Source organism: Etheostoma spectabile, chromosome 3 (assembly GCF_008692095.1).
Source record: "Etheostoma spectabile isolate EspeVRDwgs_2016 chromosome 3, UIUC_Espe_1.0, whole genome shotgun sequence".
NCBI lineage: Eukaryota > Metazoa > Chordata > Actinopteri > Perciformes > Percidae > Etheostoma > Etheostoma spectabile.
In genome coordinates this window covers 17,593,850-17,600,333 of record NC_045735.1, presented here as the reverse complement: position 1 = coordinate 17,600,333, position 6,484 = coordinate 17,593,850, and positions in this window count along the sequence as shown.

Genomic DNA, 6,484 nt, shown 5'->3' with positions numbered 1-6,484 from the left:
CTTGGGTCAAAAAATGTTGAAGACCCCGGCTCTATACAGATGTTGTTGACAGGGTGTAAAAGGATTTTTGTTTTTTTGCATGGTGTAACATTAAGTATGTCTTAGCTATTGTGATTAAATATGATTTATTAAACACTTTTTCAGAAAGGTTTTAGGTTTCACATGCGGCCTCATGCATTGTGACCTTGCAGTTCTGCTGTTATAGGCTTTTCTATTTGGGTATGACATATACTGTAAGTGAAACTCAAACATAGAGAAGTGGATTTTAACATTTAATCCACTTTTAATCGATTGAGCCCCTTATAAAAGCGCTAAATCTAATCTAGGTAACCCAATTACCATATTGTTGGAGCATCATTTGATTTTCAATTCATGAAACAGTCAGCAATCTCACAGCTAGCCTAAACATAATATAAATATAATAAATATAGCTGGAGTGAAGTCAATGCCCCTTGGTTTTTTTTAGCTTGGTTTTCTCTTTTTGGTGATTTTTTTCATGCTGTTTTTTTTCTTGCCAAAAATGACACATTTTATGGTGCAATACTTTTCATGGTGAGGTATCAGATAACAAAGAGTGTAATATAAGTTACTGTGTTTTGGCTTTGTAGGGCAGCGTGCTTAAGACAGTCGGAGGTAGAGGTTTGCAGACAAATACAGAGAAATGTTTGGGATTTATTTCATTTGTTCAGCTGTGCAAAGGATTCTGTTTTTGCTTGGTAAAACAATGCTGAGCAGAGCTCTTTATCCCGTTTGCCTGTGTGGTCATCTCTCCACATCGGCACTGGGTGCGCGTTCTCACTTCAGATTGTGGCGTGACGAAGGAAGACGTCATCTGAAGCATAATTCTTGAGCCATCGCTGGGTATTCGTTTAAAGACGTGAAAGCCTGAGCCTGTGATTAAGTAAGTACCCGGTGTTAGCGCACTCCTACCATGTCATTGTGATGTGAACAAAAGAAAGCTGAGCTATTGAAACAAGAAAAATGTGTACAGAAAAGAACAAAAGAGACGAGTTAATGGAAACAAGATGGAACACACTTTCTTACAATGCTTAATTAGTATTCAGAGGAATAGTAGTAGTAGTAGCAAGAATATTCCGTTATTTTAGGAGTTTTATTTTGGCCTTGAGTAATCATACCACACGTGGGGGCGAATAACATCTTCCAATTATGTCGATAATTACCTTTAATTACATCATTAGGGCCTTATTGAACACAGTCACATCCTGCTTCATCTGGTTGAGTGTTGTTTTTGTTCTATATGTAAGAAAACCTTCCGTTTTATATATAAAAAAATGCTGCATTTCTGTGTGAAGTTGATCAATGTCTGTGTTATTTACGTTTTAAAAATAGCATCAATTTTTCCATGAAGCCGGTCGAGCTTTTATTTGCATTCTTTTTATTAGCATTCAGTCATTTCAATCAGGAGAGACATGTTTGCAGATATGCAAATGAGGTTTATTATACAGCTCAATAAAATGTACAAAGTCTTTGGAGATTAGACTCTATGAGTAGAGGACAGGAGGTGGAGGGGGGGGCGGGGGGTGGGGGGGGGGGTTGCACTCTTTCCTTGCAATGACAGCTGATAGCAAAGGGAGCAACAGACTGTTTAAAGCAGGGTTGTGACTCCGTGATTGGCCCTTGCAATTTGTGTATGATTCTGATTGGTTAAGCAGGAAGGTGAACGCCTCCAACAGCTGATTCCATTCAGGTAGAGAGCATTGATTAAATTGAGACTTTCTGAAAGATTTTACGCTGAGCTACTGTATATTTCAAGCAGGAGAGACTAGTTGCAGTTTGTGCAAGTAGATTTATTAGCCACCAGCTGAACTGATTAGCTATGCACCGATTAAAAGTTAGGTCTTCCTGAAAGAATTGACGCTGAGCTACATTAGATTAAGTTAAAGGTGCTCTGAGCGATGTCCCACGTGTTTTAGGTTTCAGTTTTTTTTTACTTGTTGTCCCTTGAACACACTGTAAAAAAAACTCTGTAGACAGCCCAGGTTCCACAACCGCCAACAAAATAATCTGTGCCAACCTGCACCACCAAACATAACAAACAGTGTTCCAGCTTATAACCAACAAGCTGTCACCGCGGCAGCATTAGCATGTAGGCTACTTCCACAATGCCCCATCACGGCTCAACCACTCATTCTTGTCGGTTACAGGCTGGAACACTGTAATGGTTCGTGGTGCAGGTTGGCACAGTTTGGTTTTGTTGCCGTTTGTGGAGCCTGGGCTGTCTACCGAGACCACGTATTTTTTACAGTGTGTTCAGGGGACAACTCGCGTATAGTGACGAGATGTTTGCATTCTGTGACAAAAATATACGTTGTAGCCTAAAAATGCGTGACATCGCTTAGAGCTCCTTTAAAGAAGATACTTGAATCTCATAATTCAAATTATAAAGAAAGAGGACAGAAGCAACACAGAGGGGCGGTGATGTGATTAATTTACTTTGAACCATTTTACCTGTGGCTGTATATGATACTGTATATGGTTTTTATAATAGAATGCTGTAAAGTTTACATTACAAGCTTGTCAACATGACAAAATCAAAGTAGTCAAAATATTACAGGTGAAATCACAGTAGTCAAAGCCTTGCTGTAAAAAGAAATCACATTATCGCCACTATGGTACTGCAAATCGTAAACTACTGCATTTTTTTTTTTAATTTTATGTTGTGTATAATTGTTTTGTATTTTACATTGAATACATAAAATACTGTAAATGGAAGTACGCTACCTTTACTGTAAAAATAATTCACAGTAACTTGCTGGACAATTGTTGCCAGGTAAATTTGTTACAGTGTGTTAAATGTGCTTGCAAAGTGGTTTTATGGTGGCTGTGACCTTAAATACTTTTTTTTCTGAAAATATTTCCCCATCCACCCTAAAGCATATTTGATTTAGTCCAATGAAAAAAAAAAAAGGGGGGCATGTCATATCTGAGCATGCTTTTGTTGTCAACTTTGAAATGAAATCCTTAAATGCCTTAATTGAATATTTGTGAAATGACATGCATTGTAATTACTGTTCTGCTCAGTTGTAAGTTTCCTTTCCAACATATCATTTTCATATGACTCACTGTCTTACCTGTCTGACTTCAGGGGTCACTGACCAACCATAAATTAGCCCAGTGTGTGTCCACCTGCACGCAGCGTCAACAACATTAGCACCAGTGAATCCTTTGAGTCTGCATGGCAACTGAGCGGGAGTGTGTTGTTTACTCTGGCCTCTCATCTGATGGTTACACTAAATGCTCACTGATCCAGATGGGGAGCTTTTTTATTTGTTAGTGGAAAAAAAAACCACTCTCTGTTGCCTGGAACTGGTTGAATTCTCTATCATGTTATCATTATTCCTCATTAGTAATGCCCTATGGTTTTAAATGTCTGCAAAATTCAAAATCATCAAACTGTATTCAGCCATGCCACAAAACTAACAGATGTATCATTTACAAGTGAATGCCCAAAATGGATTCACATGGCTGAAGCTTATTCAACTGGTGGCTACCTTTTATACCAACTGTATAATGTCTTAGATAATTACATTCGGTTTCTCTGGCTATAATTTATCAGTTAAAGGTCAAGAGCATTATTTGCAAAACAAACCGAACCTTGCATTGTGTGGGCCAGCATCTTACTCTACTGGTTGCTTAGTCACTTTGATATGCATGTGAATGTCAAAGGCGGCCATTACTGCGAGTGAGAAGCCTTTGTGTAAACCTGATGTCTAATCACTTATTCAATCACTAAGCATTGCGTCCCTGCCCTCCTCCATCCGCCACCACTGCTCCCACTAAAAAGCAGCTGATTTCTTATTTCAGAAACCATGGATACACTTGAATAAAAATATATATTTCTGCCCATAGCCAGTGCCTAATTGGTTGTCTGAAGTACTAACAAGGTTCTCTTGGTGGCTCTAATTAAATTAAAACCCATTGTCATGTTAACTAGGTAATTAAGTGAGCCACAGATGATCTCTGAAGAACTTTCTTTTTTTTCTCTTATCGATGACAACTACATATAAAAAGCAGTGGAAGGATACGAAATCCGAAATACAATGGGGATTGTGACACAGAAGGCTGCAGTTTCTCCTAACAACATAATCAGTGGGATGTTGAAAAGATAACAGGAACGTGCCTAAAAGTAGAAACTGCCATCTACTTGTTTAGCTCTTGTGAAAGTCATCTCCTAACCGTCAACACGGAGGACAATCTGGCACCGAGGCAGAATGTGTAGAGCACGGATCCGAATTTTCCTCTGTCACAGGAACAAGAAAAAGCCCCAAAAATGGATGCGTTAGCTTGTAATAAACTGGAGTGCTGCTTTGTGTGCTCTCTAAAACATCTATTTTAAGGCCCAATTTCAACCCATCACACATTGCTATCTATTTACAGTGGCAGCATTTAAAAGACAATGCTTCGTTATCTATAGAAGAATAAAATGACGATATGAATTCATAAGTATGCCCCAGCAGGATTCATATCTTTTTTAGAAGTAGAGGCTTCTACTGCACCCTTTCACTGTTTAAATATGCTCCGCACTTCACAGTCAAGATCCATCAAAGAAACAATGAGGAAGTGTACATTCATAAAGTTCCAATAATGTTTTGCAATGGAACATTAGACTGTAATGAACAAGCAAAATTGGTTCTTTATGGCGCCACTAAAGTGCCACAAACCAGAGCAACACAGATCTTGCCATGTGCTATTTTACTACTATATCTGCAGACTGCACTCACAGAAGGAACCATCAAGCATTTAAACTGTTCCTTCAGAATGTAAAGAGTCTATAATGCACAATTTTGGAAGTAATCTCCTCGAGTATGTATAGGGCAACTATTATCCCGCAGATCACCTGCCTCTGGAGAAGTGGATGGCCTTTCACCTTGCACCTGCTGGTGTCTGGCACCACACGCCTCACACATCCCATCTCTGCATCTGGAAGACACCAGATGTTCTTGAATAATTTCTCCTACAGGTTAAAGTTCTTCCCCTTTTGCAGCTGAACCTCAACTTGCTCAGCATTTCTTCCAATTCAGACACGTCAGGACACGCCATATCTGCTCAGATATTTCTAACTTTGAAACCTTTGCTGCAGTGAGGGGAGGTGAACATCTAGGGGGGAGGGGGAGGCACTGTAGAGCCGTTTTTCCACTCATTTTATTTGCCCCACGCTAAAAAATAAGACTAACCGCATCTTGAAAGGTAGCATGTCTCAAATGCATCACAATGTCCCAAAAGCAGATGGCTGTCTAGCAGGGCAACAATTCTTTCTCTGAATCGCTGAATAATACATGCATATCTTGCTGTGATCCCGTGAATTCGATTGCCTATAGAAAAGGATTTCTCTCAACGTAAACCATTTTGCTAGAGGCCGTTTTTTTCCTCAGGTCCAGTCTCCCATAAATAATTTGCCTTCAACCTTCACATGCATAAAAATTGCAACTTGTTGGTTATGAGAGAGAACAGTGAGGATGCACTTTGAATGCCAATGCGCCGATGAATAAACAATGGCTCGCTGCTCCAGGAGCAATGCAGAGCTGCCAGGAGCCATTGCTTTGAGTCCACAGGCTCCGTTAATGGTTTTTCACCACAGACCAAGCCTTTCAGTCAGCTGTGAATGGGAGGCTGTTTTGATCTGGAGGGGGAAGACTTTAATAATTCCTAACAAAGCAACAATTCCCAAAGCACTTTGGACAACCTTGGATGATTCCTTCCAATTATTGTCCAGCCACTCAAACACACGCTAAACCTTTATTGCAGGGCTCTTTTTTTATAGCAACAAGCCAATGGTATATAAGAAGTAGCCTCATACTTGCTTTCAAAGCACGTCATCTACGGCCGATGCCACTATAATTCTAGGGATAGGAGGGATCCCTCACACTCAGTAAATGTTTACACATCAAATCCAGGTAGTTCTCATATTAACATCCACTGAAAATTCAAAAGCAATACAAAAAATCAAATAGTCAGGATACTTTGCTATTTCAATTTTGAGACATGAGGTGTCTGAGAAGCAAATCAAAGAATTTAATCTCCCCAGAATGCATTTGGAGCTATGTCATTTCTGCAGTGCTACAGTGCCACCTGGTGGTGAGCAGACACCACTGTGAGATGACTAACAGGAACAAAAATATTCTAATTATATATATATTATATATATATATATTTTCAGACTGAGGCCTGCTGCTACTTAGCCCCTTTTTGCTAACCTGAATCTTTGCCCCAAATGTTGGCAGTTGAGTTGCATTCTGGATAATGTATGCACGATGTTGTGACCAGGAAGAAGAATGTGTCAAATTACAATATTAAAAAGATGATTGGTAGTGATATCTCTGGTTCTGCTGCAAAAATCTTATTTTTCAACTGTCTATTATGAGTCTGAAAGTGTTATTTAGGAACAATACTAAATCAGTGAAGTACTCTTTTAAGGGGTTATAAGGCAAAAAGGTTGGACACTACTGCTCTAACATGTCTTACA